The sequence below is a fragment of the Procambarus clarkii genome, chromosome 64 (genome assembly GCF_040958095.1).
Source record: "Procambarus clarkii isolate CNS0578487 chromosome 64, FALCON_Pclarkii_2.0, whole genome shotgun sequence".
Classification (NCBI taxonomy): domain Eukaryota; kingdom Metazoa; phylum Arthropoda; class Malacostraca; order Decapoda; family Cambaridae; genus Procambarus; species Procambarus clarkii.
Genome location: NC_091213.1, coordinates 8,251,257 through 8,266,241, shown reverse-complemented (window position 1 = coordinate 8,266,241; position 14,985 = coordinate 8,251,257). Strand labels below are relative to the sequence as shown.

At 38.4% G+C, this 14,985-nt stretch overlaps 1 long non-coding RNA gene across 1 annotated transcript in view; it reads right to left on the bottom strand.

Moving 5' to 3' along the window:
• The window catches only part of LOC138354721 (uncharacterized), a 416,665-nt gene that overhangs the window by 120,484 nt on the left and 281,196 nt on the right, over positions 1-14,985 (bottom strand). The gene's annotated exons all lie outside the window — the stretch shown is intronic.

Sequence of the window (14,985 nt, the reverse complement as noted above, 5' to 3'; positions counted from 1 at the left end):
TATTTCTGATGATGGGGAAAACAATACAAAAAATTCTATCATATAATTTTGGCCGTTGTGAGGTGAAGAAATATTGAAAACGTCAAACTCTGAGAATTGCTTTCATGTTGATCATTTGTAATAGATTTCTCATCACTAATTTTGTCCAGCTCCATAAAAGTCCTTGAAATTTTGCATGGCATCAATGGTTCTTGCATTGCACCAGTAAATGAATTTTGATGCACCTTATATGGTGCCAATTTTTGTTATAATGCCCAGGAAGGTAATTAAGGCTTTCAGGATTTTTTCCCAATATGGCAAATGATTGCCACTCTCTCACTAGTGCTGAATGACGTCTACATAGAAACTAGGAATTTTGAATATTGCAAAGTGCGTCTAATCTCCCACAGGCAGTAGGGGTGCGCAGGGCCCACATAGCTTGAGGGCGGCATGCATAGTTAGTTGGTTAAATTATGAAATGTGTGTTTAAAAAATGCTGAAAATATTACTATTATCTTAAGTTATTATCTGTTGGTCAATTAAAAGCAAATATGCTTTAGTCTTGATTTCAGCACACCTCTTTGTTCACAGAAATACGTTTGTGAGTCAACTGTGAACTTGCCACACTTAAATTTATTAGAAGAGATAGGTACTGTAATATTACCATATGATTTGAACCTAGATGATGATAGTGTGTAAAATTTAATGTATATAAGCAGATGATGTATATCTTGACAGAGAATGATAGATATACAGTATGGGAACAAGGGAAGACTGCTGGACATGAGTAGGGTCTAGGTAAAGTAATGATTGTGGAGAAAGATGGAAACTCACTGAAATTAATGTGACTGGAGATTTATTAGAAAAGGTGTGAAATTAACAAAAGTGGATGGTGTATCAGTAATGTCAAGAGTGAAGTGAGTAGGGAAGAAAAGTGGATGATGCAGTTAAAACTGTGGTTAGGAAGAACAAGGGAGGAAGTGATTGTACCCAGGCTGCAGAGACGATTGGCGCCGTATACCCAGATTGACACACAAAAACTGGTGTAGCAGGTGCATACAAAATTTGGAATTTTAACATTTAAGAGTAGACTATTTGCAAAGCATGTATGGCACTAAGAAAAAAAGTAGTTTGGAATAAAATGTCTTGGAAATTATATAGTGTAAAATTTGTGAAATCTTAAGCTTGAGGAGTGTGTGTACCAAAACCGTTTGATTGTGTTGAATGACTATTATGAAGTGATGGAGAGTATATTCCAGTGAAAATGAGGGTAGAAGAAGATAAAGGTCAAGATGATTGGCAGACATGGTGACTGAAATACAGTATGAGAAAAGGTTGAGTGCCAGGCTTGTTGGAAGCAGTTTGTGAAGATTAAATATTTGACTCTTTGAATAATATGATAACTTGGAGAGCACTGATGGCTGGGTTGGCTTCCTTTGGTAGCTCCCCTTAGCATACAACACTGGGAGGTACAAGTCAACAGTGAAAATGATACTGGTGACACTCAAGATGCTAGTGACTCGTGCCATCTAAGCTTGCCACCCTTATTGTGGTTGAGAACCTCATGGTGATCAAAGATTAACCTGCTACCTAGGTTAACCACCAAGAAAGTTAATTTAATAAATTGTTCTCCAAGAATATTTAGCAATCTTGAATTGCCAAATATTCTTGGCAACTCAAGATTGCCAAGAATAATTATAAACAATTGATCTAGCTAATCCCTACTAGATTGATCCCCTAAGTACCATCAGATGGTCCCCAAGCCACCTGAGGGTCAGGATGAGCCAACTCCTCAGTCATACTCATCTGGCAATGTAGAGTAAGGACTCATGTCCCCCTGGCTAACACATTTCACTTCCTTCAATCGCTAAGTGAACTGATTTATTGTTGGGATGGTAGTTCGATGTAGGTGTCATTTGCCGCTGACACTTCACGGGGTGGATATCAGTTGCTTTCCTTGTCATGCCTTCCTTCCACCTTGGGTTTGTCATGATTTTCTTCACTGGTGCTATTGTAACAATTGACAGCGAATAGAGTTCTTTATTTCTGAGGAGCTTGATACCTACTTCTCTTGGGGCGCACCCCTTTAGAATTTGACTTTTAAGGCAGTGCTCCTCAACCTGGTTAGTAGGTAAGGCGTAGTAGGTAAGGTGTAGCTAGTTATGTGCTTGATGTGTGTTGTGTATTGGTAGTACTGTTTACAGGGTTTATACCTTGAGGTTACCTTGAGGTGCTTCCGGGGCTTAGCGTCCCCGCGGCCCGGTCGTCGACCAGGCCTCCTGGTTGCCGGACTGATCAACCAGGCTGTTGGACGCGGCTGCTCGCAGCCTGACGTATGAGTCACAGCCTGGTTGATCAGGTATCCTTTGGAGGTGCTTATCCAGTTCTCTCTCCAGTTTATGCATCTGGAATGACATGAAAGACCTGGATATTCCTGGTAGTCACAGACAACTTGTGCCCTTGCCTGTCACTTCACCTCTCCATTGTGCCTAATCCAGCAAGTCACTTTGTTGTGCCCGTTACTCTTTTTATTAATTATGGCTGGCGATGTGTCTTTTATCTTCATTGGGACTCCTTGGGCTTGGGTTCTCACCCTCTGTCCTCTCTCTGCTGCTGATTGCTTTTTCTGACCTCTGAGGGTTTCACCAGCTTAGTTCCTGATTTCTGAGGGTTTCACCAGCTTAGTTCCTGATTTCTGAGGGTTTCACCAGCTTAGTTCCTGAGCTCTGAGGGTTTCACCAGCTTAGTTCCTGATTTCTGAGGGTTTCACCAGCTTAGTTCCTGAGCTCTGAGGGTTTCACCAGCTTAGTTCCTGATTTCTGAGGGTTTCACCAGCTTAGTTCCTGATTTTTCTTCATTCTTGTTTCCTTCCAAGGCATATTTCACGCTCTTGCTAAGCAGAGTGCTTTCCTTAGGTGTTCCCAGTGATTCATTATCAGCTTCCTGCTTTCCAGGTTTTGCTTCACTCTTTGTCATTTTGCTTCACTGTTTCTATTGATTACCTTTTTATATTTTTCCTAGATCAGTGCAAACATTTCCAGAAGGAGTTTCTTGTCTTTGATGCAGTTTGGCAGTCTGGATGGTTTCTGTGTCTGTATTCTTCACTCTTGGGTACTTATTATGGTTCTCCATCTCACACTTGTAAGTGTCCTCGTGTCCTCCTTGTTCTTGTGTAAAGGTAGTCCTCTTTAGGACACCATGATGACAAAATTGAGGGGAGCTACCAAGGGATGCCAACCCAAAAATAAAGCATTGAGCATAATGATATGCCTCTTTTTGGGTTGTACCTTTGTAGCTTCCCTTTTGTGCCTTGGAGCCCCACTTTCTTGTGCGGGGTTTTTGCTGCATCTTGAGTATTAGAGGCTTGGCTTACCTTGACCTGGTGGTGGTCAGGGTATTCAGTTTAGTAAGGATTGGCTATTTCAGAGTTTTGACAATTGGAAATTTCCTAAAGCATTCTCTTATGAGAGTTGAGTTTTCATATTGATTATCTTTTTTGCCTGTTGACCTTGGAAGTGGGTTCATCCTTGAACCTTACGAGTGCCCCACCCATGATGAGGAATCAAAAAATGGAGCTTGTCACTAGTAAACTTAAGTTTGTCACTGGAAGGAAAGCATTTTGACTGTTGTCCTATACTTCCTAGTATAGTAAGATGATGGGGAAATAGAGAGGTAAGCCAGAAAGAGGCATTTCATAACATTCAAAAATTTATTTCTGGAATGGCTTCATTTCATGGCTTCCCCAAGCTACCCAATGGTTAACTTCAAATCTAAAGTTACCCCACCAGAGGCCAGATATAGGAAGCAGTTACTCAAGCACTTACGAACCTGTACATCTTTCCTCAATCTTTGGTGGCTTTGTTTACAATTATTAAACGGTTAATGAGCTCCAAAGCACCAGGAAACTGTTTATAACAATAACAAAAGTTGATTGGGAAGCTTTCATGCTTGTAAACTGTATAATAAATGTAAACAAAGCCGTCAAATATTGAGGAAAGATGTACACGTTCGTAAGTACTGTACTTGCGTAACTGCTTCGCAAATTTGGCCCCTGGCTCCTTGAGTCATGATTGCCTATCAAGGTCCAGGATTATGCTCCCTCATTTGAGGTAACCCGCCAAACACGGATGTTACTCCAGTGTTTGAACACGTTTTTATACTTAACAATTGTAGCAACCAATATAGAAAGTTGTAACAATGTTCTAATACATCATAAAAACATTACACCAAACAACTTTATTGCAAGTTGTACTGTAACAAGGGAATTATAGGGATTGTTGTGTGTTTGCAGGGAAGAGAGTTGAGGATATTAGATGAACCCAACCCAAAAGAAAAAATCATCAGAATGGTAAAATGCCCCAAAATAAACAACTTCATGGAAGCATTGACAACCGTGAAAAAAACAATAACATCATTATCCAAATCTAGCTGTAATTATATACATTATTATCCAGACCCAGCTGGTAATTACATACATTATAATCCAGACCCAGCTGGTAATAATATACATTATTATCCAGACCCAGCTGGTAATTATATATTCATCCACTACCAGATATCAACTCAGGTCCCCTGCTGGCTGCCCAGTGGGTCACTTATCAGTGGTGCATGCTGGATGAAGGCAGCTGGGCTGCTACCTGGTGATGGATGAGTTATTATTGGGATATTATTGGGATCGACTCAAAGCTCTCCAAATGTACTCGCTAGAAAGAAGATGAGAGAGAGAAATCAAATAATATACACGTGGAAAATACTGGAGGGCCAGGTCCCAAATCTACACAATAAAATAACAACGTACTGGAGTGAACGATATGGAAGAAAATGCAGAATAGAACCAGTGAAGAGCAGGAGTGCCATAGGCACAATCAGAGAACACTGTATAAACATCAGAGGTCCACGGTTGTTCAACATTCTCCCAGCGAGTATAAGAAATATTGCTGGAACAACTGTGGACATCTTTAAAAAAAAAAACTAGATCATTTTCTCCAAGATGTGCTGGACCAATCGGGCTGTGGTGGATATGTGGGCCTGCGGGCCCACACATCCAGGCTGTTGCTCCAAGCAACAGCCTGTTGGACCAAGCTCTCACAAGGCTAGCTTGGCCTCAGGCCAGGCTTGGGGAGTAGAACTTCCAGAACCCCATCAAGCAGAGTGTGACTAACTTGCAGTTTGCTCTGGACAATGAATGTTTATATTATTTGTGACGGATTCCAATGTTTCCATACAGTTGCTTGGTTTGGGACACTACTTTTCCGGTGGTTTTTACCTTTTGACTTTGGGTTGACCTAGTGTCCCCAGGCCCTCTTACCTCTAGGGGTCAGATTCTAGTCCTCATCTCCAGAAGGTGCTTATTACCCAAAAGACCTGGTGGGATGCTGTAGACCGGGAGTGTAACCAGACGGGGTAGCTTTAAGAGCTATTGATGGAGACTCGCCAGAAAGAGGTGTTTCATTACATTCAACACTGGATTTTTTATGTGATGTGTAAGCTACTTTATATGATTTACCAGAGTGTGGGGATGCTGGTGCTTTGTTATCATTATAGGAATAATATGTTTAAAGGTTGGGTGTAATTCTTGTGTGTTTTCCAATACTGATATATTTTTTCTCTGAAAGTTGGGAAATGGAGTAATGAGGAGAATACTAGGATCTTCGACTTTGTCCTCTGCAATAAAAACAGAAAATTTACACTTGTCAAACTGCCATACCGTTAAAAGTATTAGCTAAAACACACTAAGGGTAGCCAGTTATGTTGTTTTTTATAAAATGGTGATATTCATTTGCATGAATATGGATTTGCAAAGACACAGACTTGTACCAGACCACACACTAGAAGGTGAAGGGACGACGGCGTTTCAATCGACATGAGAATGGTCCAGGACAGACCGAAACGTCGTCGTCCCTTCACCTTCTAGTGTGTGGTCTGGTCAACATACTTTAGCCACGTTATTGTGACTCATCGCCAGCACACAGACTTGTATTCTGATGCAAATGGCCGAGTGGCAGATTTTTGTGGATTTTGTCTGTGATCTACCCAAGAAAAAGATCCCTAAAAGAAGGAAAAGAAAGTTGTCCATGAATGCATTATCATCACTGCCCCATGAGTTGGCAATATCATCATTAATTAATGTATGTATACACTTTGTTTATTTAAATCCTTCTTGATATAATTTCAGCAGCAGCCTTAGTGACATGCATATCACCCAGAGCTTATCATTTCCTTAAAAAATGTGTAGAATGTTTTGTTTACATCAGCCAGTCTTATCTCATTTGTATTATGGAGATTGCATTAGCCCCTCTATTGCAGAGATGCACACAAAACTGCGATTTTTTAGAATGTGAAACGGTGACCAATGAGCAAATGAACTCCATGCATTGTGCTGAACGGCTATTGATTAGCTGTGGAAACCTGATGCTTGATGGACCTGTTCGAACAAATCCAGCCATGCATTTGAAGGTGAGGTGTTGAGAGTTTAATGGTCTTGGGCAGTTAATGAACTAGTGATAAACCTAACTGACCAGTGTTTGCTAGAAACATTTTAGGTAAGACAGCTTACCCTCAACCAGGATAATGCAGTTATCATATATTGATTTTAGTTGTTATTGCTCACTTTTAATACAAATAGCGTAAATACGTGGTTTTAATGGGGTTAACCTAGCATCATGGAAAAATTACCATTTTTAATTGCTTGCTATGAGAAGAGGTCATCATGTACCAGTAACCTACAATTATCATCAAATTGGGTCTTTCCAACCAGTATTTGAATCTCTGTCCGGATGTCATTCCCAGACAAAATAGCAGCAAATGCTATTGTCTCTCTCTCAGGTTGCAGGAGATACTGAGCTGTTCTTGGAACACATTTATGTCCGATATTGGTATGCATGTTGCATTGTACTCAATCACTATTTTTGTCAGTTAGGTAGGTGTATATAAATAGTTATTCCACGCAGTGTGTAAATTATTTGAAATGGCAAACATATATAAACCAACTTGAACATTATAGATCCCACCGCTACACGTCGAGTCAGCAAACTGCTTCGCCACGAGTCCACAGACCCAATAACTCCCTCACCTGACTTCCGACTGTTGTGCACAAAACCAAAAAAAAAAGACATTTCTCTTAACTAAATTTCCTTACTTTTTATATGCAAATATATGATTTTCTAAAAAAAAATTGTTTTTCATATTAAATACAAAAAACAAATTTGGGGTCATGAATCCCATCACGATATGCATAATGCTGAGCTTGCCAGAAGAAATGTTGACCACACAGCCCCAGGTCAACATTAGGGTACTGTGGATACTGTGTGTGATTTTCTGTTTATTTTTCAATACTTTTAATGCAAATATATAATTTCATAAGAAAAACAAGTAAAATATTATACCTTTTTGTTTTGTTAATTTCAAGAAAAATTTTGATAAGCTCAATTTGAGGAGTAATAATAGATTGTGTGTAATTACATAAGTTTAGTTACAGGATGAAAGCTACGCTCATGGTGTCCCGTCTTCCCAGTACAGTACTCAATGACACTTTGAAACTACTGACGGTTTTGGCCTCCACCACCACCTCCCTTAGTTTGTTCCAACTGTCTACCACTGTTTGCAAAAGAAAATTTATTAATAATTTTTCTGCACCTCTTTTTTTTTTTTTTTTTTTTTTTTTTAGCTTGAATATGTGTCCTCTTGTTCGTGAAGTTGCTGGTTTCAGGAATTCCTCTTTGTCAGTTTGGTCTATTCCTGTTAGTGTTTTGTAAGTGGTGATCATATCACCTCTTTTTCTTCTGTCTTCTAGTTTCAGCTAGTTTAATGCCTCTAGTCTCTCCTTGTAACTCGAGTTTTTCAGTTCCGGAAGCCATTTTGTAGCATGCCATTGCACCTTTTCCAGTTTATTTATGTGCTTCTTGAGATTTGGGCACCATGCAACTGCTGCATATTCCAATTTTGGTGTGTAATTACCTAAGTATAGTTACAAGATGAGAGCTACGCTCGTAGTGTCCCGTCTTCCCAGCACTCTTTGTCATATGACGCTTTGAAAGTACTGACGGTTTTGGCCTCCACCACCTTCTCACCTAACTTGTTCCAACCGTCTACCACTCTATTTGCGAAAGTGAATTTTCTTATATTTCTTCGGCATCTTTGTTTAGTTAGTTTAAATCTATGACCTTGTTCTTGAAGTTCCAGGTCTCAGGAAATCTTCCCTATCAATTTTATCAATTCCTGTTACTATTTTGTCGTAGTGATCATATCACCTCTTTTTCTTGTCTTCTAGTTTTGGCATATTTAATGCCTCTAACCTCTCCTCGCTCTTGACCTTCAGTTCTGGGAGCCCCTTAGTAGCATGTCTTTTCACCTTTTCCAGTTTGTTGATGTGCATCTTAAGATATGGGCACCACACTACCGCTGCATGTTCTAGCTTTGGCCTAACAAAAGTCGTGAACAATTTCTTTAGTGTTTCGCCATCCATGTATTTAAAAACAATTCTGAAGTTAGAAAGAGTAGCATAGGCTCCATGCACAACATTCTTTATGTGGTCTTCAGGTGATAGTTTTCTATCTAGAACCACCCCTAGATCTCTTTCTTTAACACAATTCTTTAAAGATTTCTCACATAATTTATACGTTGTGTGGGGTCTATGTTCTCCTATTCCACATTCCATAACATGGCATTTATTTACATTAAATTCCATTTGATAAGTGGTGCTCCATATACTTATTTTGTTCAGGTCTTATTGAAGGGCTTGACAATTATCTAAGTTCTTATCCTTCCTATTATCTTAGCATCATCAGTAAACATGTTCATATAATTCTGTATTCCATCTGGTTGATCATTTATGTAGACAATGAACATCACTGGTGCAAGAACTGAACCCTGTGGTACTCCACTTGTAACAGTTCTCCAGTCCGATACATTGCCTCTGATTACTGCCCTCATTTTTATCAGTCAGAAAATTTTTCATCCATTTTAGAAGCTTACTTGTTACCCCTCCAATATTTTCCAATTTCCAGAACAACCTCTTATGTGGAACTCTGTCTAAAGCCTTTTTTAGGTGCAGATAGATGCAGTCAATCCAACCATCTCTTTCCTGTAAAATCTCTGTGGCTCGATCATAGAAACTGAGTAAATTCGATACACAGGATCTTCCAGATCGAAAACCATACTGTCTGTCTGATATTATATCATTTCTCTCCAGTTGTTCTTCCCATTTAGTTTTTATTATTTTTTCCAATATTTTGACTATTACACTTGTCAAGGATACAGGTCTATAATTGAGGGGGTCTTCCCTGCTGCCACTTTTGTAGATTGGAACTATGTTAGCCTTTTTCCACACATCTGCTGCGACTCCTGTACACAGGGATGTCTGAAAAATCAGCTGAAGTGGAATGCTGAGCTCAGGTGCACATTCTCTCAGAACCCATGGTGAAACTTCATCTGGGCCAAATGCTTTGTTCTTACTTAACTCCAAGAGCATTTGTTTCACTTCATCTCTAGACATCTCTATGTGGTCTATGCTGTTCTCTGGAATTCATATTGTGTCTGGTTCTCTGAAGATTTCATTTTGTACAAACACACTTTGGAACTTTTCGTTTAATGTTTCACACATTTCCTTTTCATTTTCTCTGTATCTGTTCCCCATTTTCAAACTCTGAATATTATCCTTTACACGCAGCTTGCTTTTAATGCATTTATAGAAAAGGCCTGGATCTGATTTATATTTGTCTGCTATACCATTTTCAAAGTTTCTCTCTGCCTCTCTCCTTAGTGACGTGTAGTTGTTTGTTGCATCTTTGTATCGCTGGTATGTTTGGGGGTTTGGCCTCTTCCTATAATGATTCCATGCTTGTGTCTTTTGATCTCTGGCCCTCTCGCAATTTCTGTTGAACCAACCCTGTTTCCTAGGTCTGCATCTCTGTTTTGGTATGAATGTTTGTGTGCCTTCATCGTATATTTCACAAAATTTGGCATACTTCTCATTTACTTCCTTGCCTAGCAACAAGTCTGTCCAATTATACCAATGAAAAAAATTTCTAAGTTCCCCATAGCGTCCTCTCTTTAAATCGAGTTTAACAACTGTTTCAATGTCCCCATTCTCTACTAGATTATATTGCATAGCGTATTTAATGTCCAAAAGGACATTATATGTATCCAAGAGTATATGTATATGTGTGTGTTTGTATGTGTATATATATACTGTACGTATATATATACTGTATGTATGTATGTACTGTATGAATATGATATTGAATATGACCAAAAAAGTTGGCTCGGTGATTTTAGCATAAATTTTCTCTATTTCTTATGTTCTTTTTCACTTGCAAACTTTTTTTTACTGGCCCACAAGATGGTAGAAAGAATCCTGAAAGACATAATTTTCAAGTGTCAGAAATATGACCCCTGCCAATACTAACCAGAAGATACAAGTCACAATATACGACAAGAGTAAGAAGATCACCAATTGTTCATAAAAGAACTCTTCTGACACCTACTGAAACGGGTTCATGAAAAATTAATTATTGTATTAAACAGTTCTAACATGAAATAAATTCCTACAGTAGCCATACTTGTACAATAAAAATGAAAGCTCTTGCTATCAGCATGTATGTCTCAACTTGTTTAATATTCATTGCTCATACAGTACTACTGTACAGTATAGTGATTTTGTATTGTCCCGAGTCTTTGAAGCATGTTTACTTAAATACTGCTGTGTATACTGTACTGTACGGTAATTTTGAACAAATATTAATATTTTTATTTTACCAATTACTGCATATATATACACGTGTTGTTGTTGTTGTTGTTGAAGAGCAGTAAGGTTACCTTGGGCACGATACTAGCTTGAGAGGCACAGTGGAGGAAGCCGCGGCTTCCTCACAATTTCCCTTAACATCATAACTCATTATTTGTGTTCATATATTTTTGGTATCTTGAAATTATACCCTCAAGGTAGGGGATAATATACATAGTTATTTTGATATATTTGTATATTTCATTACAATTTTATAATAGTATGATACCCTGTAAGGTAAGGTCTAGAGAGTATTTCCCTTAACTCGTCAGTCATTATTCTGGTGCATAATATTTAGTATGAAGGTTCTCTCGTCAGAGACTCAAACCCCCTCCCCCCCTCCTTGGAAACTTTTGCTGTATAATGTAAAAGAAAATGTAAAAATTGTCATTTCTCTAGTTTTCTTTGTGATATTTTAAACTGAGCATTATTTTCCAAATGTAAGATGCAAGTGTTAGTTTTAGTGTGTTGTTTAAGCCAAACTTCCAGGTACGCTGTGGAGGACTCAACATAACTCCTTGTTATGCTGTATAAGAGCTGCTGCTCCTCCATGTATCCTACCTACTCACATGTACAGTTTTGAAGACTAAACCATACATCACAAGATGAGGAGACGACGACATTTCAGTCCGTCCTGGGCCATTCAACTTGGTCCAGAACGGATTGAAACGTTGTCGTCTCCTCATCTTCTGGTATGTGGTTAAGTCTTCACATCTTCAGCCACGTTATTGTCACTCATCGTCTGCATATGTACAGTTTTCTTTCACCTTTTTACAGTGACTTGTGTGTTGAAAATGTTCCCCTGTAATTTTATAATGGATAACTTGTAAACCAATGTAATTTCAAATTTTGCCTATTAAAGATGTCTGATCCTAACCTTCCCTGAAATATCAAGGCCCAACTGGAGGACAAGTGTTATCAGCTAATGGTGCCCATAACATTTCCAATTCAGTTTTGTACATTATACTGCATTGTGGTTACGATGGTTTCATTTGAGTGTTTGGATGTTGTTAGTACATGTTAATCAGACCTGTGCTTTCCTTTGTGTACCAGTGCCACTGTTTCCCAGTAAGTTACATTGCACTTTTAATGTTGTTTGAAAATGTTTTGGGGCTAGCCCTCGGTAGCTCTCCAATGCATTGGCTCTGGTACAACAGAGACATGTACAAAACTACCAGGTCTCTGAACTACCAGGCCTCTGGACTTGCATAGGCCTTTTGAGCTCCAGGACCAGAATCTAGTGTGCTTGAATATGCAAGGGAAGCATTGGGGAGCTTGAGATCCACTTCAAAACTACCTGGATCTCAAGATCCCCAGTGCTTCTCTTGCCGATTTAAGCACACTAGATTCTGGTGTGCTTAAACATTCAGAAATTAGAGGCAAAACCAAGTGAACAACATTTCTTGATTGAAGAGAGAGATGGATACAAGGCAAGCTGTAGTTCACTCAATGTCAACAAACCGTAGTTCACTCAATGTCAACAAACCGTGTGCTATTATCCAAGTACACCAGCACATGGCAGCTCAGGTCACCCAAAGGTTCAACTTGCCTGTTTGCTTCACTTGCACGCCTAACACCATTCTACTACTACTATGTAAGGACCACCTCTTGTTACTTAAAGCTAAGTGTGGTTAATGTTCCTTGGTTGTTCCATGAGAAGCCATGCTTTATATATATATACTGTATGTGTATATATATATATCTCTTCCTGAGTTGCTGCCTGTGTGTCTTGAGCACTGCTTTGGACGGGAGGGGGGGGAAGAATGGTGCCCAATCATTTGGACGGTCGGGGATTAAACGCCGACCTGCATGAAGCGAGACCGTCGCACTACCGTTCAGCCCAAGGGGTTGGATAGGTCCATGTGGAACTTGAAAATCTTTCAAGTCGCTGACTTCATCCTCTTCAGGCTCTGGCTTTCAGGCTTACTAACCCCATGGGTCAGACCTCCATCTTTGTCCCTAAATTAACCCGTATCTTTTGGCCCGGAGACGGTTTTCCCTCTATGGCACTGTTAAGCGTATGCATTCTAAAGCTGCTGAGGGTCAGTTCAGAAATCAAGAGTTTAATGTTTAATCCCTCTTTTTTTTTTTTAGGGGGGGGCTCTGCAGCTGTACATTCACCATTCTTTCCTGTGGGGATCAGGGGGCATTTGGGAGTTGACATGGGTTAGTAAGGCAAGCAGGCAGATTGACACTGAGCAAACTACATCTTCCCTTAATTCCATTTTCTTTCTTTAATCAAGGTATGTAGTTTGCTATGCTTTGCCTGTACTTTTTAGACATGTGACATGACAAACTTTATTCAGTTTTAAGAGTGATCTCAGGATCTAATTGCTCTCCCTTGCCTCTTATGCACACTAAACTCTGCTCCTGGTGCTCAATAGGCCTGGCAGGCTGTGGATGTCTCTGGCACTAATGCAGTGTGGCAAGTTGAATTGTTTGTTGCAACTCGAGGCACATTCATTGTTAATTAAAATTTGTCAAGACATAAAAAAGTAAGTTCAGGTTCCCTGCACATGATTAACAGCACTTAGTAGATTTTGAAAAAAAAAGTCACATGTACAAAATATTATCTTTGACTTAATTTAAAGATTTAAATAAAAATACTTTGGAACTGAAAACAGAATCGATTAATTATGGTACAAAACTGAATGGATCATAAATATATTATCAGCTGCCTCATGAATGTACCTAATGGGCATTGATTAATTGAAGATGTTTTCTTGATTTTCTTAAACTTTAAAGATTTGTTATTAAGAAGATGATTATTTTAAACCTAATTCTTTAATTGTTAGCTGTTGTATCTCTAAAAAATCAATTATTTAATGATTTCTTGTTATCAAACACAGTAGTATAAGAAAAAATTATGGATTGATTAACAAATACTTAAACTCAAATATTGACAATTTGCTTCATAAGCCAAGTCACATTTTAGTGCTTGTGTAGATTGACTTACCCAAGGGGACATGTGACATGATTTTAAAATGAAATCATACTTGAAATTGGATTTATTGAAACAAATTCTGGCCTACAGTACACTATGGTACGGTATTTTTTTTGTGGATTGGATCAGCTTCTTTGTTAGTGTCAAATGTGAAATAATAAATATTATACTTAACCTAATGAGTAAAGTGCAGACATTTGTTCAGTTGAGTAATTGCCACTGAGAGGAACAGCTTCAGTATTCAGTAGATTTTATGTTTGGTGTTCTACTTGGTAATTCTTTAAAAGAATATCTTGGATTTTCTTACTTAGAATGTAGCATTTGAACAAAAATTTTAGTTTTAAAATTGCTTTTGGCAAATTAGATAGTTTATTTTTACTGTGTCGAGGGGATTGAGTGCTTTCACTATGTGCTATATGAACTACCAACCCACCGAGTATCCTTGTCATAGTAAAGGTGCTTTTACAAAAAAAAAAATACAGTAAAACACTTTAATCCTCTTGTAATGAGTATCTAGCACTTGCTAAATGTTGTTAAATCTTTGGTTAGATATGAAAAATGTCTTTTTTTTTTTTCATTTTTTTTAAGAAGAAGAAGAAGAAACCGATTTTAATTTCAGCAGTTTTTTCTGAGCAATATTGTAGGCAAGTTAAGGATTACAGGACAAACTAAATACATAATCTCAGGTCTTTCTGGTATTTTTTCTGACATTTATAAATGCTGTGTAATGTTGATTAAAGATTTTTTTGTAATAACGAGTTAGTTACCCACCTGTGGTTGCATCACAAGGCATCTGGTGTGCTGTATTTGTGCGTGTAACAGAGAACACCATGTGATTGACGGATTGGTTCCATCAATAGAGAATACCTATCGATGGATGTATTTATGTTTGCAACACAAAGTAGCGTAAATTAATATGCTACTATGTAATTCCAACTCGTGTCAAATTCCATCTCGTCATACCTGTTGAAGTAGTATTGCAGAGGGAAAATATAAAAAAGTAACTACTCGCAAATATTGGTGTAATTACTTGGCTTTCCCCATATAAATTTGACTGGATGTGGATATGAAATGTAACACTGTGAAGGCATATAAAGCTTCTACTATACCAGTTTCAGATAAGTAAACTTGCATCTTGTGATGACTTTGCCACAGGTCTACCAAATGTAAATACTGTACTGTACTCAGCAATTTGAAATTATCTATTGGGAATCTCAGACTCACCATGGTTAAAAACAACTAATTTCATAATAAATATGAGACATTATCCTTAATTATT